The sequence below is a fragment of the Periplaneta americana genome, chromosome 1, assembly GCF_040183065.1.
Source record: "Periplaneta americana isolate PAMFEO1 chromosome 1, P.americana_PAMFEO1_priV1, whole genome shotgun sequence".
NCBI classification, from domain to species: domain Eukaryota; kingdom Metazoa; phylum Arthropoda; class Insecta; order Blattodea; family Blattidae; genus Periplaneta; species Periplaneta americana.
Window position 1 is genome coordinate 41,028,144 of NC_091117.1, and position 26,059 is coordinate 41,054,202.

The window sequence follows — 26,059 nt, forward strand, 5'->3', positions numbered from 1 at the left end:
CAATTAATGAAAAATAGACGCATCATGATATTAACTATAATAATATTTAATTTCTAATGGTGACAATGTCATCAAACCACCTCAAGTTTCGTAGATTTGAATATCCAATACACAGCTGTACTCAGAAAACTATACACTGCAGAATCAGTTTTTAATAACAAATTGAATTGAGCTCTAAATATGTCGGCAATCCTGCAGGTCATGGCCTTCGTGTAATAGCCTATTGTTTATTGTAGTGTGTGTTTTGTTCTGAAATTCAATCAAGTCGGCCGTGATTCTATAAAATTAGTTCTCAAAACTGACAACAGATGGATTTTGGAAAATAGGAAAATTATGTAGGAAAATTGGCATTTTACTGCAAACTACTACTTTTCCGAAAAACTTTGGGTTCCAAGCTTCAAAATGAGGGGCCATTTATTAAAATCCGTTCAGCCGTTATACCGGTAATTTCCATTACCAGTTCAAATTATATATATATATATATATATATATATATATAGATATTTTGTGTTAGAAGCAAATACTGATATTTGATCATTTTTAAAATGAATTTATTTTTTATCAGACAATCCATCAAAGGGTCCACACCTGTGGAGTAACGGTCAGCGCGTCTGGCTGCGAAACCAGGTGGCCCGGGTTCGAATCCCGGTCGGGGCAAGTTACCTGGTTGAGGTTTTTTCCGGGGTTTTCCCTCAACCCAATACGAGCAAATGCTGGGTAACTTTCGGTGCTGGACCCCGGACTCATTTCACCGGCATTATCACCTTCATTTCATTCAGACGCTAAATAACTTAGATGTTGATAAAGCGTCGTAAAATAACCCAATAAAAATAAAAATAAATCCATCAAAGGTAGAGAAGTGATTTTGCACCATATTGTAGATATGATATTCATAAATACACACAAATAATTTCATCACAGAATGTTGGATAGTTTTTGAGTTAATGCAGCGTCGTTGTTAATAATAATAATAATAATAATAATAATAATAATAATAATAATAATAACCAAGGGAAAAACTACCACTTACAGCTGGCCTTCTATGCCCAAGGTTGCGGGTTCGATTCCGGGCCAGGTCGATGGCATTTAAGTGTGCTTAAATGCGACAGGCTCATGTCAGTAGATTTACTGGCATGTAAAAGAACTGCGGGACAAAATCCCGGCACATCCGGCGACGCTGATATAACCTCTGCAGTTGCGAGCGTCGTTAAATAAAACATAACATTTAACCAGCTTACATTAGTCACCGCCAAGGGAGCTGTTACTAGTAGTGTTGCCACTAATTTTCAAATGTCCTATGTAAATGACAAGTATATTCTTACAATACAGAATGCTAGAGGCTTCAGTTATAAACCTGAACATATTGCAGCAACTTTAGGCTGAAAATAAATTTTATCGTTATATTATTTATTTTCCGCAGCAAAAGAATTCAGCATTATATGAATTACCTGTTGGTATATGGTAAGATGTGTTATCTCTGCAGAAAACGATGTTAGAGCAGATTTTCAGGAATTTCATTTCCCATATTAACGCAGTTGGTCGCACAAGTGTGAATCGCGCTATCCTAACAGCTGATCTGACCACGTCCATGTCTGTTCAGACTGCATTAGATAAGAACGGAGACAGTTGAGGGTCCACAATATGATTTGGAGCTAATGTCGCTGCTAGCTTAGTGATAGTAGCTTATAAATCAAAGTTTAAATATTTTACGTGTATTGTAGAAACACTACGATAACGCCACTTTTATTCTTTCAATAACCAAACATTTTCCAACTTAGTGTCTGGTTCAATGTGATGCGCGTCAAAATGAGAAAGAACTGTGTATCTTTGTCTTGTCGGACCAATGTTTATAATTTTGTTATTGAACGTTACTTCAATAATGAACTTTATGTATGAATATATTATTTTATGCTCGACCATGCCGAAATGTAGTAATTATACACCTGGTAGCAGCCCTTTAATGGACCTCATTAAAGTACACCTATTCATTAAAGTTCATGTGTTCCACCAATCAGAAAATACCATTGTAGCAATATGAAAACGCAAGTATCGATTATTCTCGGATATGCAATCGAAAGACAACTAGTTCTGTTACTATAATAATTAGCGTTAATTGTGAATAATATTCAAATAAATTCAATTTGTCATCTCGTTTTTCAATGTCTAATTCAATTTCAAGGTTATATCAAGATTAATGTTTATTTTACTCTCTAGATTATATCAAGGTCAGTGTCGACATTTGTTTCTTGGAAAAAAATTCAATACTTTCGCGTCTGCGCACATCTCACAATTTACGAACTATTGCACAAGGTCAGTTCCGCTCCTCAGTCAGATAAGAATGACATACTTATGAATAGTTTCAAGTTAGAAATATGGTCGAGCATAGAAAGTCGTATGAAACTTGTCTATAATGGTAATTAAGACGCTCGTATGAAAATTATTAAACTCGCTTGCGCTCGTTTCATAAACATACTTGCGTCTTAATTACTACCATTATAGGCTCGTTGCATAATGTACTATTATCTTACTATTGGGGGTGGATCACAGCGATCTAGTATAGCTGTGGCGTATCGGTTAGATATCTGGCCGTGAAACGAGTGGGCCTGTGTTCAAATCTTGGTTGGGACAAGTTACCTAGTTGAGGTTGTTTTAGGGTTTTCCCCTCAACTTTTTAAGAGCAAATGCTGGGTAACTTTCGGCGCTGGACCCTGGACTGATTTCGCTGGGATTATCACCTCCATTTCACTCAGACGATAGATAATCGTCACAGTTGATAAAGTGTTGTAAAATAAACGAATTAAAAACGTAAAGCTAGGCAGATATTCAATCCATACCGGCTGACTACACTAAAGTTCTCTGAGTATCAGGCAACCTCACTCTTCCCAAGACTAGTCCCTCTGTTCGTGATCCCGGGCCAGGTCGATGGCATTTAAGTGTGCTTAAATGCGACAGGCTCATGTCAGTAGATTTACTGGCATGTAAAAGAACTCCTGCGGGACAAAATTCCGGCACATCCGGCGACGCTGATATAACCTCTGCAGTTCCGAGCGTCGTTAAATAAAACATAACATTCAATAACATAACATTTAACAACCCTCTGTTCGTTACCAGCCGGCCTCTTGGAGATTCTCAACTGAGCAAAATGCCTTCGGATTGAATTTGTGGGATTGCCCTGCAAATCTCGAAATTGAGTTATGTTCCTGCTTCACAATACTTTCCATTTAAAGAAGCAGTTAGAAAAATAAATATATGGAAAATCATAAAAATTCTAATCCTACACATATGACCAGCATTAGAAAACGTGGCGGTATTCGGACATGGTAACGTGGTTTTCATAGGATTCACGTACGATTGAAGAGGACTAGCAGGCGGCGCGTGCAATCTGGCTCTTTCCTTAATAACTTTTAGATTAATTCGTTTTTCGTGAATCTCGGTAAAGACGTCGCTTTCGTGAGTCAAGTTTCCCAAGTGGTCGCCGTTACATGGCTCTGACGTGACCCCAGAACTGAGCCCAAGGGACAGAATGATATCGCTCGATGTCACGAATCCTGCAACTGAGTTATGGAAGGTCATCTTGCAGCTGCAGTTTCAGGCACGTTCGCAGTACCAACTGCAAGGAGCACTCTTTGTCGGCGGGCGGTTTCCCTATCACGCAACAGCGCAAGTGTCTTTGGAAGTAGTTATTTTACAAACGGAATAGAATTTTTGCCAATTTGATGACCCGGAAGATTTAGTTTTGTCACAGATATTCTACATTTTCATTCTTTTATTACTTTACTACTTCATTCTTTCCTCTCTCCCTATTTCCTTTCTGGTTCTCTTTCTCATAGTTTTTCCTTTTGTTCTTACCCTTCTCTTCACCTTTTTAATTATTTGCCTCTTTATATTCATCTTCCATCCTTTTCTCTTTCTATACTACTTTTATTTCCATTTTAATTTTTCAAACTCTTTGTTTTCGTCGTTTTTCTATTTGTTTTACTTCTCTTCATCTTTACCTTTTCTCTATATTTCTGATCTTTCTCTTTTTCTCTTCCTCTTCTCTTCGTCTCTTTGCCTTATTCTTTCTTGTCATCCAGTTCATCCTTGTCGTTCTTTGGCCTCTTTTTTTCTTTTCCCCTTCGTACTCCTCCCCACTTCGTCCTCCTTCTCTACTCGTTCCTTCTTCCCCACGTCGTTCTCCTTCCACTCTTCGTCCTCCTCTCTCATTTATTCTTTCTTTCCTATTTCGTTCTCCCGTACTTCGTTCTCTTTCCCACTTTGTTCTTCTTCCCCACTTCGTCCTTATTTCGAACTTCGTCTTCCAACACTTCGTTCTTCTTCCACACTTCGTCCTTCTTCCGCACTTCACCCTTCTTCCGCACTTCGTCCTCCTTTCCGTATTCGATCTTTCTCCGCACTTCATCCTCCTTCGCCACTTCGTCCTCCTCCTGTATTTCGTCCTCCGCCTGTATTTCGTCCTCTTTCCATACTTCGTCCTCCTTTCCCTTTTCGTCCTCCTTCCCCACTTCGTCCTTCTTTCGCGCTTCCTTCTCCTTCCGTACTTCGTTCTTCTTCCGCACTTCATCCTCCTTCGTCAGTTCCTCCTCCTCCTTTGCCACTTCGTCATCCTCCTGGACTTCATCCTCCTTTTCCTCTTCGTTCTCATTTCCCTCTTCGATATCCCACACTTCGTCCTCCTTTCCCTCTTCGTCTTCCCACACTTTGTTGTCCTTTCCCACTTCGTCCTTCTTCCGCACTTCGTCCTCCTTCGTCACTTCCTCCTCCTCCTTTCCCACTTCGTCCTTCCTCCGCACTTCATCCTCCTTCGTCACTTCCTCCTCCTCCTTTCCCACTTCGTCCTTCCTCCGCACTTCATCCTCCTTCGTCACTTCCTCCTCCTCCTTTCCCACTTCGTCCTTCTTCCGCACTTCATCCTCCTTCGTCACTCCCTCCTCCTCCTTTGCCACTTCATCCTCCTCCTGCACTTCGTTCTCCTTTCCTTCTTCGTCTTCCCACACTTTGTTGTCCTTCTTCCGCACTTCGTCCTCTTTCCGCACTTTGTCCTCCTTCCGCAATTCGTCCTCCTTCCGCAGTTAGTCCTCCTTTTTCTCTTTGTTCTTCTCTTCTTTCTTCCCATATTTCTCTTCCTCTTCTTTGCTGCTGCTCTACCCTTTTGCCTTCCTCTTTCTATTTGTTTCCCTGCTCTTCCTGTTTTTCTCCTTCTCTTACTCTTTTTACTCTCCTCTTCCCCATTTGCTCCTCCTTTTCCTTCTTCTCTTCTTCTCTTCCTCATTGTCATCCCTTTCTTCTATTTCCTTTTTGTTCTTCTCTTCTTGTTTGTTCTCCTCATCCTCTTTTTTCCTAGTTTTGCTCTGTCCTCTTCTTCTGTTTTATTTTCTTCCTTTTTTCTCTCTTCGTTTTGGGTCCTTTTTTCTTACTTCTTTTTGTACTTCTCGTTCTGTTTTCCCCTCAACTTTTGTTTTATGTTTTCCTCTTTTCCTCCTCTTCCAGTTTATCTTTAAGTTTATCTTTTAGTTACTGTTCTCTTCTCTTTAATTTGAAAAGATTACATGCTTTAATATAAAATATATTCAATTAGAAACAATAACATATTTTTAACTTGATGTTACATACTTGTGTTCATTCTATTACCGTGCACTATGTTTTTAAAGTAATGATTTCAGTATCTTTGTTAGCCATTACGAAGATTGCAGTCGGTAAATAAAGCCGCTTTGTAGATGAAATTAAATGCATTTCAGAAAACAATAGCATGTAGAGACTAGTTAAAACTGTTTTTTTTTTATCTCTCCGCACGGTACATTTGGACCGTGTATTGCAACTGATACTCTTATACTGTAAATGTTCGAGTTACACATTAAACGCTGCAATATGTTGGTGTTTAGAAACACAATGGCCGAAAATGGAAATGATGGAGGGCACGGGTAATGACGTCAAATAGGCGGTGGAACTCTGCCTACCTGAACGTTAATTCCGTTTCATCTTGCATTCCTGAACCCCGTAATCGGGATCTGCTGCCGGAGAATCGATAGTTGTGGATACTGGAAACTTTTCAGCCTGTTGGTTGCGCACTCACAGCTCAGTGCATACAGTAAGCCTGTTGGCTCATTGTAATACATACTTACCTACATACTACTATTTTTTTATACACCAGCGTTATAAACAGTCTTTATTGTTAGACAAAATTGTACACAATATAGATTACCGTATCAGTGCAGTAAAATATTACCATGCCAAATAAACCACAATGACTTCAGTTATGACGGCATAACTTTTGCCATAAAATTAATTTATTAAACGTTTATCCGTGCAGTAATATTTGAATACACCACTGCTGTCATAGCAACTCACTCTTCATAGAGCATTGTATTAAACTATCCATCATTACGAATTTGATACGTTATTTTTTATTAATCGTTTTATAATGCTGTCATGCAAAATAATAGCGTATGAAATACGTTTATAATGTTATACAGTTTATTGTAGTCGTAGAAGTTATCGAACTCCGTTTGTTCTTGCAATAAAGTAGAACATTATAAATTAGTTTCATGATATAACTTACCTACTATTTGGTTTAGGATGCACAAATATTTTCTAGAACCCAGTATCGAACTGCCAGTACCGAATGTATTAATTCACCGATTTTCACGGTACTTTCAATAGACTATTTGGTAGCCAAAATAAGGTTACATTCAAAGTACAAACTTCAACATATTAACATATCGTCTACACCAGTGGTCGTCAGCACTTGCTGAAATGAGTAAAGTGTAACGAGTGCATCGTAATATGCTCCGCCGTGCAGAAGGGAGAGGTAGAAAGCATACCCACCAGCAGCCACTGATGTACGCCAGTGTAATGTCTTATCCATGGGTAAGAGACGCTAGCTCGAGGGTTTACTGTGTTGATGATCGCTGGTCTACACGAAAACTAGGAAACATTGCATTAAATACGGCCATCTACAGTATTTCATTTATATCTAGCAGTAACGAGGTGCGATTAGTAGTTTGATAGCTCTAAGCTTTCATGGTTAATTTGGCAATCAAGCGAAAAATGCAGCTAATCTAGAATCGAATATAAGCACAGGATAAACCTGTTATAATTAAATGTAGAGTATTTTTCGTCCTTAGAAGAGTAGTGTTTAAAGAAACCAAATGACTACAAAACCTGCGTACTGTATTAAAAGTAAAGCAAGAAACTCAATGACGCAGAATATAAATAAATCTACTGCCTCCACAACAACAAGAGTTCGACTCTTCGAAACAATTATTGATTTCATGAGTCGGCCATTCGCGAACAAGTAAGTTACATATTTATTTGTACGTAATGTACTACCTTATACAGTTCTTATTCTGAATGCTAATTATTTATGTTTCTGTTTATGTTATACTTTTATGATTGATTAGAATTGGCGCTGTAGATAATTGAAAACCTGAATCGAATAGATTCATATATTTTAGTGGACTTACATATGCCGACCATATGACCAAGAAATTTCGCTGGTTGTAAATTTTTAATGTTATCTTTCAAAGTGTGAAATTTTCCTTACTAATTTAATAATTTTTGCTGGAATTTCTTACTTTCTTTCTTTCTTTCTGTCTGTCTTTCTTTCTTTCTTTCTTTCTTTCTTTCTTTCTTTCTTTCTTTCTTTCTTTCTTTCGTGGTGCTCTCATCACATATGAAATTCATTTATAGTCTTCCTGATTCAACGTTAGACGATAACATACAGTACACTCACTCACTCACTCACTCACTCACTCACTCACTCACTCACTCACTCACTCACTCACTCGTTTGTTCGTACAGTAGTTTTCTGCTCAAGCATACGTAGCTTACTACAAACCCAGCATTATCCAATCCTATATTCGTATTTTACGCATTCATCTTAGTCTCCGCATGTGATCCATGTATCTTAATGTTGTCGATTATCATCTGCTCCGAGCTTTTCTTCCGTTCACCATTCCTTTCAATGCATCCTTAAGTAGGAAGTTTCTTCTTAGCCAGTGACCCAGCCAATTTTTCTCTTCTTGATCAGTTTCAGCATTATTCTTTCTTCACCCACTCTTTCTAGCAAGCTTCAATTTTTATTCTCTCTGTCTATTTCACACGCTCTATTCTTCTCCATATGCACATTTCAAATCCTTTTAATCATTTCTCTTCACTTCGCCGTACCGTCCATGTTTCTGTCACATGCATTGCCATATTCCACACAAAGCACTTCACTAGTCTCTTCTTTAGTTTTTTTCCTAGAGATCCGCAGAAGAAGCTCCTTTTTCTCTTAATTTCTACTCATTCTACTGCCTCATTTAGAACTTGCAAGTTTATTTTCTATATTTTTCTTTCACTAATCATTGCCTTTGTCTTGTTTGCATTTATCTTCATCCTGTTCCGCTAACAACGCCATGTAGTCAGCAAATCTTCTGCACTTTATTCTTCTTCTTCCTCCTACTATCACTCCTTCCATGTTCTGAAAACAATTCTTTACTAAATCTTTCAAATAGACACTAAACAGAGTAAGCGATGAAGAACATTTTAGTCGTACTCCTCTTCCAATTTGAATCCCCTTTGACATTTCTCCTCCTATCCTGATTTTCACTCGTTTCATATAAAGATTACGTAATAGCCCCTCTTTTTCCAATCTACATCAGTTTTCTTCAGGATCCTCATACGTTTATTCCAGTCCACTCTGTCAAAAGCCTTTTCCTGTAGGTATCTTTCGTCGATTGTTCGCAGCATCTCTCTAAAGTTTTCCCAATCTGGTACCGTACATAATATCCTATCCTATATGAATTAATAATAGTACATTATGCAACGAGCCTATAATGGTAGTAATTAAGACGCGCTCGTTTCATAATTTTCATACGAGCGTCTTAATTACCATTATAGTCAAGTTTCATACGACTTTTTATGCTCGACCATATTTCTAACTTGAAATTATTCATAAGTATTCATGTTATTCTTATCTGACTGAGGAGCTGAACTGACCTTGTGCAATACCTCGTAAATTGTGAGATGTGCGCAGACGCGAAAGTAGGCCTATTGATTTTTTCCAAAAAGCAGATGTCGACGTTGACCTTGACATTGAAAAACGAGATGACAAATTTAATTTATTTGAATATTATTTACAATTAATGCTAATTATTATAGTAACAGAACTGACTTCATTTCAAATATAGGTGATTTATTGATTTATTGTTGTCTTTCGATTGCATATCCGAGAATAATCGATACTTGCGCTTTCATATTGCTACAATGGTATTTTCTGATTGGTGGAACACCTGAACTTTAATGAATAGGTGTACTTTAATGAGGTCCATTAAAGGGCTGCTACCAGTGTATAATTACTACATTTCGGCATGTTCGAGCATAAAAATATTTTTTCTCTAATTCTGCATTTTTTGCTTAGCTATCTACTGAGTTGTATTTCATTTCTGACGAAATATACCAAAAATCAAGTTTGTAAGGTTGTAGATATGGTGACCATTTTTCATTAAGGAACCTATGGTCGGAAATGAGAAATGGCAGATCCACTGCCCTAATAGGATTAGGAGTTATGTAACTACTAGACTAATCATCGAAAATAAAAGTGATAAGAATAATTTAAGTATAGGGAACTTAATTGCCTTTTACATTCATAATAAATGTTGAAATCACGACTACAAACTCTCTTATAAAGTGTGTAACGATGAACCATGTTTCGTCTTACTTTTTGGATGATTCCACGCTCACATCTGATGACACGAGACGCTATGAAGATGCGCTCAGTAAACTGTTTCCACTGCTGCAAGTATTTGCGAACCTAATGTGTGAAAAGTTCTCCATTACAAACACAGGAAATTAAATATTAAAATACTGGATCCGCCATTTTGCATTTTCGATCATGGGTTCCTGAATGAAAAATGTTGAATATATCATCCTTTACATGCCCTTAAATTTATGAAACGTCATTCAATTACACCCTCTATGTATCTTTTTCGCCGGGTAAACAGTTGCGTTAGAAGTGCATCCTACTCGTTGGGGTTGTAATATTGAATCACGTTTATTTAGGCAACAAGGAAAATACTCTTATCATTCCTTTATTCATCTGAAAACGAAGGTAGATACCAACTTTCGAATGATTGAGCTTTTGTATATTTCAACAGCAGTGAATTGAAATCAAGTTGCGCCGTTTCTGATTAATTAGTCCTTTGGTTTTCCCTAATTTTGGACGGTGTCAAATACCTATTTTTCTTAATGACTTTCTTTACAAAGTGTTTAATTTTGTTTCGTCTGTTTCTAGGTCCATGTCTCTGACAGCTACGTAGGTGTAGGGAAGATAACTGATTTGTAAGTATGCAATTTTTAACGCTTTGATTATTATTTCTTTCATATTACTTTTTTAATATTCTCATTACAGTATAAAATTTGATCATAGTGTCGTTTCAGCTTCAAATATTTGGGGTAGAATTATCCTTTCAAATACTGTTATCAAAATTCTTGTTTTAGAGACTTTTTTATTTTTGAACGAAGATAATCATAAACTACATTTTATCTCCATGGTCATAATTTTTTATAGGTTATTGTTTGACATGTAAAATAATTAATATTGGGTATACATATAATGTGTATATTATAAACTTGCTTAATTAATGACAAGATGATACAAGTTTTTATTAAATGAAATAAAATATTTATGACAGTGGTAGTATCAGCCACATAATAAAAATCTCTTCAAAATATCTCCATAAAATGCTACATCAATACTTTTCATGTGTATGAGCATACTTAGAATGATATTTTCACTATATACTGTAGGCCTAAAGCTAGAATATGCAGTATTTTAGTATTTACTTAAAACATATTTGAAGTAGCTACCCCCTCTCCGAGACTTAGTCTCATTATATTCATGTTAGAAAAGTCTTGACTGAATTTATTACTAGACATCGGATTTTTAGGCACTAAAAATTGCAGTTTTAGGCGCCTATAATAAGCTCAAAATTTGTAAAATTATGCTCTATTTTAATGAAAATAGGCATTTTAGGCACATCAAGGTATCATACTTATTTCTTTCACTGAAATTTTTAGTTATACACTAAAATACGCACAAAAAAGTATGTTTAAACATTAAAAAAGAATACTATATTATATTTATAAACAGAGCTGCACAAATTTAATATATTGAAACTAATGAAATAATGATTATTGATATCAAGATTACTCATTTTAAGTTATTGAAATTCAGTTCCATGCTCAGACTTTATTATAATTATCTGCACAGTACACCACCAGAATTTTTTCTAAATTCTCCACAGTTAACCTTTGCCTTTTTTCACTGAGAATCATTTTGAAAGCAGAAAAACTTCTTTCAACCGAAACTGATGTGAGAGGCGCAAATTTTAAATTAGGTACAATAGAAACATCAATACTTACTGGAACATTTACACTTTCACCCGATATCACTCTTGATACTTTTTCCAACAATGAAAATCCTACATTCTTATTTAATACGTTGTCCCACTTATTTTAAACTTTTTTCCCAGTTTCGCCCAAAGCAGAATGTATGTTCACTTGAGCTTCCTTTACTATTGCTATTTGGCTACAAAGAGATTGTTTTTCACGTTCTAATTGTTCAATGCTTGCAGGTATGAAAGAAAAGTTTGATGTTATGTAGGCAATATCGTTTTTCACTCGTGAGTCATTCAGACAATCTTTCACTGCTTTCACACACGCTGCACTATCAGTTTCAGGTAATTTATCAATAACTGTGACCACTTCTTTAAACTACTTAGAATAATACACCACTGACTGAATCCAGGTTCCCCATCGTGTAACAACCGGCTGAGGTGGGAGTGGGATATCTGGAAAGTTCTCTCTGAATATTAAAATCCTGGATGGGGCTTTACAAAAACATTTTTTTTGTGTTAGAAATAAACGAATTGACAAGAGGAAATTCATTCCGGATTGTTTCGGAAACCTTGTGAAGGCCATGTGCTAGACAGGTTACATGCGTGAGGTTAGGATAAAATGTTTTAAGAAGTGGAGCTGCAGCAACCATGTATGAGGCAGCATCAGTACAAAACAACAGAACTTTAGAATCGTCTATATTACTTGAGTATAAAGACTGTAGGCCTTTATTTACAAAATAAGCAATGGCTTGGCTATTCACTTTCGAAAGTTCCTTAACACATACGAGGTGTGGAATCGAAGATCCATCAGGACTAAGTTTTCCTACTACCATATTTGCTATATACCTATTCATAGGATCTGAGGTTTCATCCACAGAGACCTATATGTAAGAATCACCTATATCCTCCCGAATGGAAGCTAAAGTTTCATTGTATATTCTGTCTAAGTAATTTTTTCTTAGGGTCGACTCAGATGGGATATTTTGTTTGCAGTATTTTTGTAAAAACTGTCTTAAAATCGGATTTTCAATTGCATTCCAGGGAATGTTAGCAGCAACAAACGCTCTGGTTAAATCAGCATAGAAATTGCTGCTGAGATTGGATGAAGTAGGCTGTGTTAGTAAAGTTTGTTGCAGTTGATTTTTCTGCTGAGCTTTAGCCTTATGAGCCGCTCCTTGCACATGCTGCTTTAGGTGGCACTTCTTTTCTTGCGAAATCTAAAAATGTAAAGTAAACTGAATTAAAATAAAATCCTAATTGTTGTATTGCCGTATTTCTATCACAAAGTTAGTGGGTTCGAACAATCAAAATTTTAATGACCTGCAAATACTTTAACTATCGGAATTTAAAAGGTTAAAGTGTAGTGGTCTTAAAAAGAATTATACCTCAGGATAGCTCAGTCAATGTATAAATATTATAGGCCTACTCATTAAAATTAATAGAATTTATATATTTCAACTACTGTTACATACCTGTTTGTTACAAATCTTGCAGAATATTATTTTTCCATCATAAGTGAATTCTGAATATTCTGTTAGCCATTGCCGGATCAATGTAGATTTTGCACTTATATTTTTCGGCATTATCGCGTTAAACTTCACAGGAAAACGTCCTACCGCTCAAAACTTCTTAACACAAATAAGGTGAGGGAAAGAGCAACTGTTAACGAGCATTCAAATGAACCGTTGTTATTGAGATTCAATTGGACAAAAATACAAAGTTCCACTTATTGTTGCATTTCCTGGTAGTGTTAACACTAGGAGGGCCATTCTTTTAAATATTTTGTAACGGTTTACCCTACTAATTCGCAGTTTTACGACTTTTCATAAATATTTCAAAAACACTCTTTCTCCAAAAATTGTGATTTTATGACACTCTGAAGGGCAGTACAGCTAATCGGTTTCAGACCGAAAAAAGTCATTTTTATAGTATAGTATATCTCTGAATCGGTAGCAGCACATGTTGTGATTGTTGCCTGCTTCAAAACTAAGGTTGGTTCTTTGTCGGCATTTATGCCTCCAAACATGTTAAATTCGGTGAAATCTATTGCGAGTGTCGTGAGATTCAAAACATTTTGTTTCCTTTATCAATGGTTTCATGGCCGGTGCGAAGCAAACTTTCCACTTTTTAAATGCCTTAAATTTCGCAGTGAATGCATGTATAAATTATAAAAAGTAAGAGTAAAATGCGAAAATTTATAGTGAGTTAGGCATTTTTAGGCGAATATTAACAAATTAGGCTCTAATAACCGTTTTAGGGCATTTTAGGGCACTATAAAACTCTTGAATACCTTTCAATTTCCATGAAACACAAATATTAATAATTATTTTTACTTTTCTCCTAAAGAAACAAAATAGGCATTTGCCCTAGAATCCGATGTCTGTTTATTACACACGGAAAGATTTGTCTGTCTGAACAATGATCTTTACAGATTAGTGGAATGAACCGAATTCTGTTGCAAGGATATGGATCTCTGTAGTGCCGATTCTAGTCAACAGATATAATTAAAATGAATATTCTTTTGTGGAAAGTGAATCATTTAATGCTCAACTTTATTGCCAGGCAATAAAACAATTTTAAGTGGAAATTATTTTATTCATTTATCTAAACGATAACAGCTCCCTGTATTAACAGGCTGCCACAAAGACAGAGCATTGTAGACTATATGTGGATATTTATTACTGAGTTTATCATAAGCCTCTACACTTTTAACTACGAACGGGTTACTATATTTAAAATATAACCAATTTAATTTTCATAATTGAAGTCATGTGGCATTTCTCTGTCAAAATTTAAATATTGTTTATCTAACGTTGTAACACAAAAGCCTGAAAGAACTTTAGTTCCGATAAATGTACTTATGGAACAGCCTCAATACAGGAAGAGGAATGTGGTTAAGACTTCGGATGTAAGAATCTGGGGTCTTGGTACAGAAAGCTACTTTTGATTGGACAAGTAGATGCTAGTTGAACAAGATATTGGTTTTGATCATATTCTTTTGAGTTTTGTAAGCAATGTTGTTCTCATGTACAGGTTGTAATGTGAAGCAAAAAATTGTCGCAATATTGGCAACGAACGAACAGGCACATGCATGTTTTAGAGGTAGAGAGATTTTTAAATATTTTCAGTTATGACACATTCCTTCTACAGATCTGTAACTTCCACTTGTAATTTAACTTTTCGTACTTGCATAGCGAATAAATTTTCAAAGAATTTTTCACCTTTCGGAAGAAATAAAATATTTTATTCTTTAAATACAAACTTTAGTAGATTTAAACACTTCTTCTTTTTCTTCCTATCATGTATTAAGATTAGTGGTCTTTTACGGTCTCACTCCATCGTTTCAGCGGACGGCCCAAAGATCTTGTTCCTAAAGGGCGGTAATTTAGTGCTTGGCGTGGTATCCTTGTCCTAGGCATCCTGAGTATATGAGATTTCCATTTCTGTTTATAATTTTTAATTTTCTCTATAATTGGGTCAATATTTAATTCTTTCAAAATATCCAAATTTTTATTCTTGTCTAATCTAGTATAGCCAGCAGTTCTTCTTAAAAACTTCATTTCATTGGCAGTGATTCGGTGTTCAACACATTTACGTATGATCCAAGCTTCACTTCCATACATGAGAACAGGTTTCGCCAATGATTTAGCCTATAGGCTTTAATTCTAGTATGTTTTTGGACAAGAGAAGGTTTGAAAATTTTATTAATAGTATTCATTGTATAGAAGTTATTATCGCCGCGCTCTCATGGTTAACATTCAACAGGTCTTTGAGCGGCCTCGTGCATAACATTCGGCAGGTCTTTGAAATTTAATTGCATTATAGTTTTCAATTACTTATGTTGCCGCTCCAATCACTCGCCTCAATTTCAATATTGCAACCATTAAGCTGCTTCCATTATTAAATGACATCTACTTGTCTAATCCACGTGAACTAAAACCGAGGTTGCAATGTCTTGTGCTGAGGATGAACATTAAGATATGTGATTAAAAATTATTATTAAAGAGTTATTATTAAGAGTCAAGAATGTCAACGTACTCGTATATGAAATAATAATAATAATAATAATAATAATAATAATAATAATAATAATAATAACCATTTAACAATATAACAAACTAGTGCTTATTCTTATCGAGGAAGTAAATGTGACAACGTGACGCTTAGAGTGAAACCTACAGAGCAACAATCGGTCGGCAAAATTATGTTTTAAAAGCACACCGCAGGTTATTGTATGATGCCGACATGTTAAGCATGAGGCCGCGGCGATAATCAAGTAGGCCTAATTGAGTTTTATAGAAATATCTTTCTCTTTTTCATAGCTCAAATGATAACCCAAATATTTAAAACATGAGACCTGTTCTACAGGTTTATTATATATGCAAATTCTGTTGTGAAGATGACTTTTTCCGATGAATCCCAATACTTTAGTTTTATTAATTGAAATTTCCATTCCGTATTCCTCAGAATTGAGTTGTAATTGGAAAACAGAACGTTGGAGGCCATCTTAAGTGATAGCAAACATGAACAATGATGGATCATTTCCTTACAGAACATTATGTCAGCAGTATAAAAGATTTAAAAATATTATAGCCTATGCATACTGTATACGTTACGCTATTATGAATTATGATTATGTCCTGGAAAATGGTACTGGTGGTTAAAGTAAGCAGTTAAGAATAAAAAAGTGTGATCACATTGATCCTAGAACGCGCGTTTAAATAAAGCGTTTCAGTAGTTTTTAACGGGATATTTTGTATGGCTCTCAGATGATCCTCCAATGATATACCGATACTGTATTTCGCTATAGACTGGCGTCTTTGAACATGTCTCTGCATGTTACGGAATACTTTGCATAAAACTTCCTCTAGAGACACGTAGATTACATACACTGTGTCCCAAAAGTCATGGTGGCGTTTCAGAAGATTATATTTTTTGAATGAGTAGAGATAGAAATGTAATATTAGTGCGAGATGAAAATAAAACTCTCAAAGTTTTTCGTTTGTAATTTTGAGGCACTGAAGAAAACAGTCGAACAAATGTAACAATTTTAATTGTTACAATTAATTATACAAGATGGATGTCCAAAAAAAAAAAGTGAAATGTGTTTTGTGGCTGGCAAAATTTGTATCTGTGACTCGTGTACGACGTGAATTCCATGTCGTATTTAATGAAGAACCACCATAGAGCAAACTTATACCTTTTGTGATAATCATATGAAGTGCATGTAACAATTGAAGTTTATAAGGTTTCAAATAAAGCTTTATAAACTGTTGTTTCCGGAAGTCTTAATTATCGGATATATTTACGAACTGATTTCTTTGGACTTTGAACAAACGCTCTTCTACCGTTTCATCATTTGTCGATGGTCTTCCAGTACGCTTTTTCTGCAGTACGTTTCCAGTCTCTTTTAATTGTCTATCCCAACGACGAACGTTATTCTCGTATGGTGTTTCTTCGTTAAACACTCGACGAAATTCACGTGGTACGCGAGTCACCGATTCAAAAAAGTTTGCTAGCCACAAAACACATTACACTTTTTTTTGGACATAATATTGTACACAGTAATTCATTGTAACAATAAAAATTATTGTATTAATTCGATTGTAACCATCTTTTGTTTCCTTCAGTGTCTCAAACTTGCAGACAAAAAACTTCCAGTTTTATTTACATCTGGCATCAATATTACATTTCTACCTATATTCAGTCAAAAAAAAAAAAAAAATATATATATATATATATATATATATAATCCTTTGAAACCCCACCATGACTTTTGGAACTCAGTGTATTTTGCCGACGACATATTGTATGCTGTATCAAGAGACCTCAGGGACAATGCCATTTCATCACTACTACATTTATATTTTGCATTTATTTTACTTGCACCACATGCTAGAATAATATACTTCCTGATTTTATCTGCAGTATATTAGCCTATAAACTGGAGTTATAATCACCGGACTGCGAGTTGGCCACACCAAAATTACACATTCTTATCTTCTAGACAAAACACCTCCAACATTCACCAGTTGCCATAGTAGAATCTCTGTACGCCATTTAATTTCTGAATGTTCATTATATCACCTTCATCGAGATCAATTCCATATACCAACAGACTTATCAACAGTTATGAACAACCCATCATTCAGTTCAAATTTAATTAAATTTCTGAAAGCTATCAACATTTACAATCAAATCGAAATGATAGCTGTCCAAATCTTGGATTTAAAATATCGGCATCCAATCAATTCAAATGAACAAAAAAGAAAATTAATGTTAAATACATAATGAAATTTAAAAAAAGAATATTCTGCGACAAGATGTGGTAGCTATCAAAATGTAAAAATTTATTGAAAATAAATAATATACATTGAATATTATAAAGATGAATAGAGATGGTGACTATGATGTTCAATGAAGATTTTAAAATGGTTGATGCAATTATCTGAAGAGTCTTTTCAGGAACCTTTAATTTTCTGAGGATCTCCAATGTAATGATTATTCTATTACAGCAAAATATATATAAACTGTAAAAAGTGTTTATGTATTGTCGCGATATGATTTCCTGAGTTAAAGCGACATAAAATAAATAAATTAAAAAACTGGACAAGACTTAATACAATACGTTGTATCTTTATATTAACGCAATAAGAGACTCACTTGTTGGACTGTTTCCTTTTGAAATTTTTGTGTATTCCTTCAGTGGAGGAGTGATACTGAGTGAGACTAGTGGCAAACTGGCTTGGAGTTCACATACCTTTCCACTGCTCCATGACTCCTTGCAAAGTCCGGCGCATTTAGTTTAATTTGTCATTACCTCCTCATGTTACTTATTCCTAATTATTGTATTCACAAATTAACATTGATAAATAATTACGATTTCTCTCACACTTTAGATTTTCTGTGAAATAATTAACTTTGTCAACAGTCTTGTGAGCCAGATCTATACTCTTCACATTGAAATAATTATAAGACTTACTCGAAAATGAGTGCTTTAACTAGTGATTTCCTTTAGTTTCGATCCAGTCAAAGTTCTTAGTTATGGGGAAGGGAAATTGTCAAACACAGATGTGATACATCGATAAGAAGTTGTAATTCCTCGAAACTTGTGATGCATTGGTTTGCTCATAGCACAGATTTAATCTCTGCAGCAGCTGCACGTAGAGTTCATACATAACAGGAGGAATTCGTAGCAGAACTTCCTCTAAAGAAAGAGCTATTTAATCGCAGTGTTAGACAATTGTTAAATCATAGTTAAGTTCTGAATAGAATCAACATTTTACTGGCCTTAGTTTTCTGCCAAACCGCATTAATAGTACATAGTAGAGTTGAACAACGATCGAGAAAGCAAGTGTAACAGCGCCCGTAAAGCCGAAAACCCGCGCAACAGTATTGCCTACCTCGTTGTCTGCTTGTGAGTAAATCAAGCAGACGTTCAAGGCGTCGGGAATGGGCAACTCTCGAACGTCACGCAGCCTTGAATCGTCACAGTTGTTCAGACTGAACTTTTATCTGTTTTGGTAACTGTTATATATGCATAAACAATCAAGTAGCCTATTTGAAACATCATCTCTACATTTCAGTGTATAATAATCCTTTCCGCAATCTTTATTTAATTACTAGGCCCTTATTAAAAGGCTAGGAATTTTTTTTTCGTATGTTTCAGATCAAGTGTAGAATCTCGAGTAAAAAAAATATTAACGCTTAATTTAACGTTATGTTTTATGTTTCTTAGAAATGCAAATTTATTTGAGAATTTTTTTTTTCTATGTATTCTATGTGAGTGAGATGAGAGTTTGTGAGTGAGATGAGAGTAAAGTGAAAGACTATTGAAACTTATGTAGGGCCTATACATATGTAGGTGATATTGTAAAATTAGGTTATTTTGTTTTATTATTAATTGTAATTATTGTGTTAAATTGTATTGTGTATTCTTATTGTATTGTGTATTGTATAATTGTATTGCGTATTGTATAATCGTATTGTGTATTGTTTATAATGTGTATACCACTGCCACCGGATGCTTGCCCACTTGCAGTGTAAATAAATACATATATACATAACCATAGGTAATATCTCATGAAAGAACCAGAAAATTTTGATAACTATGATACTGTTTTGTTTTGTCTTTTTGTATCAATTAAACATATCTAATGTTATTTATTTCAATGATGTATGTTATTCAAAGTTACGAAATCTATCCACGCCGACCAAATGCTATTTCGAGAATGATGAGCAAGACTCGAAGCGATGAGAGTTACGAGACGAGACTCGACAGACAAGTGCAACGAACACAGCGAGCGAGAGCGGCAGTTAGTTTGTTTATCTCTAGTACATAGACTGCCATGATTGTCAATTTCAGCAATCAGATGCCCTCATTGTCTATAGCCCATAATTCGTATGTAAACTATCATTTAGGGATAAAAACCTTAAAGATATCAGTACCTTTCACCATCGCCATTTATTTTAAATTAATGTCACAAGTACAATCCTTTACATCTAGTCTCTTTAGTGAACGATGTAGCTAAGACGGTAGCGCGTTTGTCTGCTGATTCGGAGAGTGCGTTTGGGCGTGGGTTCTATTCCCGCTTGGGCTGATTACTTGGTTTTTATTTTCCGATGTTTTCTCCAACAGACCAGTGGTCGGAAAAGATTACTTACTTACTTATTTATTTACTTACTTACTTACTGGCTTTTAAGGAACCCGGAGGTTCATTGCCGCCCTCACATAAGCCCGCCATTGGTCCCTATCCTGAGCAAGATTAGTCCATTCTCTATCAACATATCCCACCTCCCTCAAATCCATTTTAATATTATCTTCCCATCTACGTCTCGGAGCCACTGGCGTGGCTCAGTCGGTTAAGGCGCTTGCCTGCCGGTCTGAAGTTGCGTTCGGGCGCGGGTTCGATTCCCGCTCGGGCTGATTACCTGGTTGGGTTTTTTCCGAGGTTTTCCCCAGCCGTAATGTGAATACAAGGTAATCTATGGCGAATCCTCGGCCTCATCTCGCCAAATATCATCTCGCTATCACCAATCTCATCGACGCTAAATAACCTAGTAGTTGATACAGCGTCGTTAAATAACCAACTATATATATATATATATATATATATATATATATATATATATATATATCTACGTCTCGTCCTCCCTAAAGGTCTTTTTCCATCCGGTCTCCCAACTAACATTCTATATGCATTTCTGGATTCGCCCATAGATTACGTCATATAAAATGCAGCCCGCAATACACAGCAAAGGGAAGTTAGGGGGAGGATATCTAAACTGCTTAACGTTGAATGAACAAGTGATGGCTAAGGGGAAGGAGATTGTTGCTTAAGTTACCCCTCCGCCCTGCTTGTGTATTAAGGCGAATCCTAAGCCTCATCTCGCTAAACTTTCACCAATTACATCGACGCTAAATGACCTAGTAGTTGATACAGCGTCGTTAAATAAACGACGGTAAAAATCCACCCTCTAGCTGTGAAATTCTTTTAAACATACAGGAAGTACATGGAAGGAATATACTCCTTGTCGAAGTATGTTGTAACGCTCAAATATGGTACGTAAATTAGTTACACAGAATAAAGGAACAGATTCTATTACCATCTTTCAAAAGGAAGAGGGTTGGAAACAATCTGCTGCAAAGTATAGGTCTAATTCCACGAATGCAATTTCAAATTATTTGAAAATTCTGAAATTGTGTTATTGAAATGCAAAGAAACGTGAAACCTGGAAATAACATCATCTACACGCCAACATATATGACAGTTCATTATAGCATTATGAGCATAATATTATGTGAAATATTAATACAAACCTTCATCTACATAGAATGAAAATAAATTTCACTAATCATTTTGCTGGCAGGAACAGTATTTACCCTTCTATATTTTGATAAGGAATTATTTAGCTTCTGGTAACCTAGCTTCAGCCATTTTGAACCGAGAAAAATCGCAAGTTAGACTTGGTCTTAGATCAAGACGAAATCATTTTGGACTAGTGTTTGTACAGTGTATAATAAAAAAATTAAGTTTAGCTGAACTGAATGCAGTTTAATGATAATAATAATAATAATAATAATAATAATAATAATAATAATAATAATAATAATGTATGATAAGAACTTTCTTGTGTTAAATATTATTAACGTAGGCCTACCTTGTTAACATGTTTCGACCTATTTTCGGTCATCTTCGGAACTGGTCGTTGTTGGTCTTGGCGCCTCTTGTTTCCTATGTGACCAAGACCAACAACGACCAGTTCCGAAGGTGACCGAAAATAGGTCGAAACATGTTAACAAGGTGCGTTAATAATATTTAACACAAGAAAGTTCTTATCATACATATTCCGAAGTGATACAGTGTTAAAAGTTGTGTAATCAAGATGAATAATAATGATTATGATGATGAAATAGACGGAGAATAGTAAACGATTATGAAGTAGGAGGAAGGATCGGAACGAAGAGAAGTAGAAGAAGAAAACGAAGTCGGAAAGGATGAACCAGAAATAGTTAAAATAGACGCACAGGAAGAAGTAGGAAGAGAAGTAGAAGAAGAAAACGAAATAGGAATTAAAGTAGACGAAAACGAAGAAATAGGAAGAGAAGTAGAGGCAGAAGTAGGAAAAGAAGACGATGAAAATGATGAAAACGAAAAAGTAGGAATAGAAGGGGAAACAAAAATAATTGAAGAAGATGAAGAAAACGTAGTAGAAGAGAAAGGAGAATCAGAAGGAAGAGAAGTAGAAGAAAAATATTAAGAACATGAGAAAGGAAAGGAATTAATGTACAGGAAGAATAGAGAATAGGAAGAGGGAAATCGAAAAAAAAAACCGAAGTAAGTACAGAAGTAGGATCAGAATGAGGAGCAGATGAAACTTACAAGTATACAGGTGAGGAAACAGAAACAGAAGGGACTTAGGAAGAATACGAAGAAGTGGGAACAGGAGAAGAAGTAAGCGAAAGTGTAGGAAGAGAAAGAGTATCAGAATGAATAATAATAATAATAATAATAATAATAATAATAATAATAATTTTAACCTGCAGAGTTAAGGCCATATGGCCTTCTCTAACACTCAACCAGGAGTAAAACTGCGTTACAAAAAACATTACAAATTTACTAAGTACACTACAATTTTACACATAAAACTGAATAAGATAATAATAATAAAATGTAAGCAACAAATAATAGAAATCAGACACACTATATAACATACAGAAAGAAAGAAAAAAGCATAAAAAATGTGAACATCAGGTCAAAATAAATGAGACGTACAAAGTATAAAAAATAAGACAAAGAATGAAGAGAAGCAGATGGCGAAATAGGAAGAGGAGGGAAGCAGAAGGAAGAGAAAATGGAGAGGAGTAGAAGGAGGAATGGAAAGAGCAGGAGGAGGGGGAAAGTTGAAATAGGAGTAGCAGGGAACAGTGGAAATGAAGTGGAGCTATTTCTTACGCAGTGCTTCACTAAATTTGCATGCGAAAGAGACGGAGTAACACATGAGAGTTCGCAGAATTCGGTGTGGTCCTTTTCTCGTGATGTATAGCCCGGTGCATGACGTCGTCGGATCGTGCACTTATTAATTTTTTGTGGAGCAGTACGTCACGGATCCTTCCTGCTGTACGGAGCCGCCTCCGCTCGGCCGAACAGATGGTCGGCGGGGCGGGAGGGCTAGACAGTCGGCAGCGGAGCCTGCTCGCAGTAGCTGGAGCGCCTTCGTTCAGTTCGGTGTATTGTTCGTGTGACTGCCAGTGGTCGTGACAGGTGTCCGTTTGCACCACAACAAACACAGGATTCGTCTGTTTGTCAAGCGGATCAAATCATCAAGTACGTACGTCAGCCTTATTTTGTCTGTGTGTTAATTGTTGTTTGTGTTGTTGAGTAATACGCTTGTTTACAAGATACTGACATTGCCATGTGGAGGATTTTGTTTGTATTTCCACTTTAACAATTCCGTTGATATAGATATAGCTAATAGCTATTTTGTTTTCTTTCGTAAAACGCTAATAAAATATTGAATTGGATGTTATTCTGTGCGTCGGTGCAACATGTTTCTGAGAAACTTTTGTTCATGTCAGTAATAAATGCAGGGGATGATCAGAGAGGAAAATAACTCTCCCTTAGAGCTCAGAATTCCGTCGCACGTTGGATTTTAAGTGCATTGTAACTACTGGTGTTTTAAGTATACAGAGAAGTAATTTATTACAGTTGTATGAACACTTTTTATTGTACAAGTGCATTGTAACTACGTACGTACGTCAGCCTTATTTTGTCTGTGTGTTAATTGTTGTTTCTGTTGTTGTTGAGTAATACACTTGTTTACAAGATACTGACATTGCCATGTGGAGGATCTTGTTTGTATTTCCACTTCAACAGTTCCGTTGATACAGATATAGCTAATAGCTTTTTTTTTCTTTCGTAAAACGCTAATAAGATATTGAATTGAACATTATTGTGTGCGAAGGTGCAACATGTTTCTCAGAAACTTTTGTTCATGTCAGTAATAAATGCAGGGGATGATCAGAGAGGAAAATAACTCTCCCCTAGAGCTCAGAATTCCGTCGCACGTTGAATGGATTTTAAGTGCATTCTAACTACTGGTGTTTTAATCTAATTCTGAACTGTTAATGAGACGGTGCGTTATTGAATCTTCGATCTCGCTACACACCACACACACACAGGACTGACGTCTTTATTTGCGTTGCGTTATTTGATAATGAAATAAAACTGAGAGATGGTACAACTTCACAAATATACATACATATATCTGTAAAAATAAACTAGTTTTCGCAAGGTCCAGGGTCATTGGGAGGTTGGGTTTGGTTTGTTCAGGCTTTTGACATGCTTCGCATACGCTGTTTAATAGCTAGGTACACAAATAGATTCATTCATCTAGGACTGAACAAAAGAAGTGCTTTCCCGCGTGTGCTACCTAGTGATGGTATCACTGGGTTTTCATGTGAAAATGAGGAAATCATGGTTCGGGTATACAAGAAACGAAGGTATGAGGAACGAGTTTATAACTTTCGCAGTGATCACATTTTGTTGTTACAGAGTGGTGTGCTACAATTTTTAGAACATTTTCAATTATTTAAATAGGTTATGGAGAGAGATCTAAACCAAGCTCATCAGGTTGATCAGGAAAAGAGGGCCATTTATGAACCTTGTATTCCCTACCTTAGTGCCAAGTATAACATCCCCCTCTTCAATTGGTCAGTGACAGGTTCATTTTTTGGTGCTCGGAGTTCTTTACCAAAATTTACATATAATTTTTTAAAACAATTATCAATATCATCTTTTGAAATTCAAAAAATCATCTCGCAAATTCTTAAAGATTCCCTGCAGATTATACAGTTTCATTTATACCACTCAGAAGGCCTTAATTAAGAATATTCTAATTTTAGATAAAATCTTTTATTTATAAGTATAATTTTATATTCATCTTCTAAGATTTTGTTTTATAATTGATAATCAGTGGTGCTTAATTATTACATTTTATTTTTATAACAATATTCATATTTAATTAATTATATTTATTTGCTATTAATTTCCGGATCCTCATAGTCATCCTTAATTAAGGCCGGACGAGTTATTTCTCTCTCTCTCTCTCTCTGTATTGTGCGTAACAGGATCGAAGATTTGCAGCCTATTTGGCGCTTATACATCGTATCGCAGTATTGGCACCGCGTTGAGCACCGTGAAAATCTAGTCATGTTCCTGACTAGTTTAAATCTGAAACAAAAGCTTAACGAAGTTTTTATTTACAGTTATATATGGCAAAAGTAACAAAGCTTTTGCTTATAGTTATAAATGGGTCTTTGTAAACAATGATGACACACTCTCACTGATAGGATCTTTCTGCTTCAGAAATTATGTTTTTAATAACAGTTCTTGCTTTTGTGGCATTAACATGCTCTACCTTTGACATTACCAGGTCTCTGTATTATATCCATTCGGCTGTTTAGTCTGAAACGACTGGGTAATGTATAGAATTTGCGTGGGGGAGAATGAAATTATTAAACGATGGATACTCGATCAGAAATATTAGGCCTTAAGAAGTACAAATATTTATTTGAATTATCTACTACTTGAAGAATATCTTATCTCAATTCAGGGAAGTGAAGATATATTGCTGAAATTATTTGCATCACATTTGTAAACATATAGTTTAAAAAATCAGTTCAAAAGAAAAGGTGATGTTTCTTGCAGAAAAATGTACAATATGATTCAGATTGCAATGGATCAAATTTTATAACAAGTTACCTATGACCATTTAAATACATAGAACGTGGTATAAGTTACGACATTTTTGGCTGTGGGTAATACTATAAAATAATAAAATAAGAAGGGGTACCAAAATATAATTATTTGTAACTATGGCTACTGGCTGGTTATCCAAGTGGCTCTGAAAGTTAAGTCCCACGAAGATAGAAACTAGCAAAATACAGTCCAGACTTGCAATTTCTACGGGATGTGCAAAACTCGGCAGAATACGTAAATGAAGATGTCAGAAATGAGGTTAAATACTGTATTATAAATAAAATGTCGAAATACTTGGATCTCAGATATAAATAGAATGGAAATGGACAGACTCCCTAACCAAGCAGCAAAATATAGACCTGAAGAACGAAGAGACCAGGAACGACCAAGAAAGAGGTGGAAGGATTCTTGAAGCTGGGA

General features: G+C 35.6%; 1 protein-coding gene across 3 annotated transcripts in view; it reads left to right on the top strand.

The window, feature by feature from the left end:
- The window catches only part of RalGPS (Ral GEF with PH domain and SH3 binding motif), a 356,648-nt gene that overhangs the window by 140,985 nt on the left and 189,604 nt on the right, over positions 1–26,059 (top strand). Inside the window, exon 3 of one of the 3 annotated variants that reach the window (XM_069818974.1) lies at positions 10,274–10,320. The gene's annotated coding sequence lies outside the window, so the exon portion shown is untranslated. Of the gene's footprint in view, positions 1–10,273; positions 10,321–22,970; positions 23,207–26,059 lie in introns of those variants that run through there. The other 2 variants (XM_069818967.1, XM_069818983.1) reach the window with 2 other exon arrangements.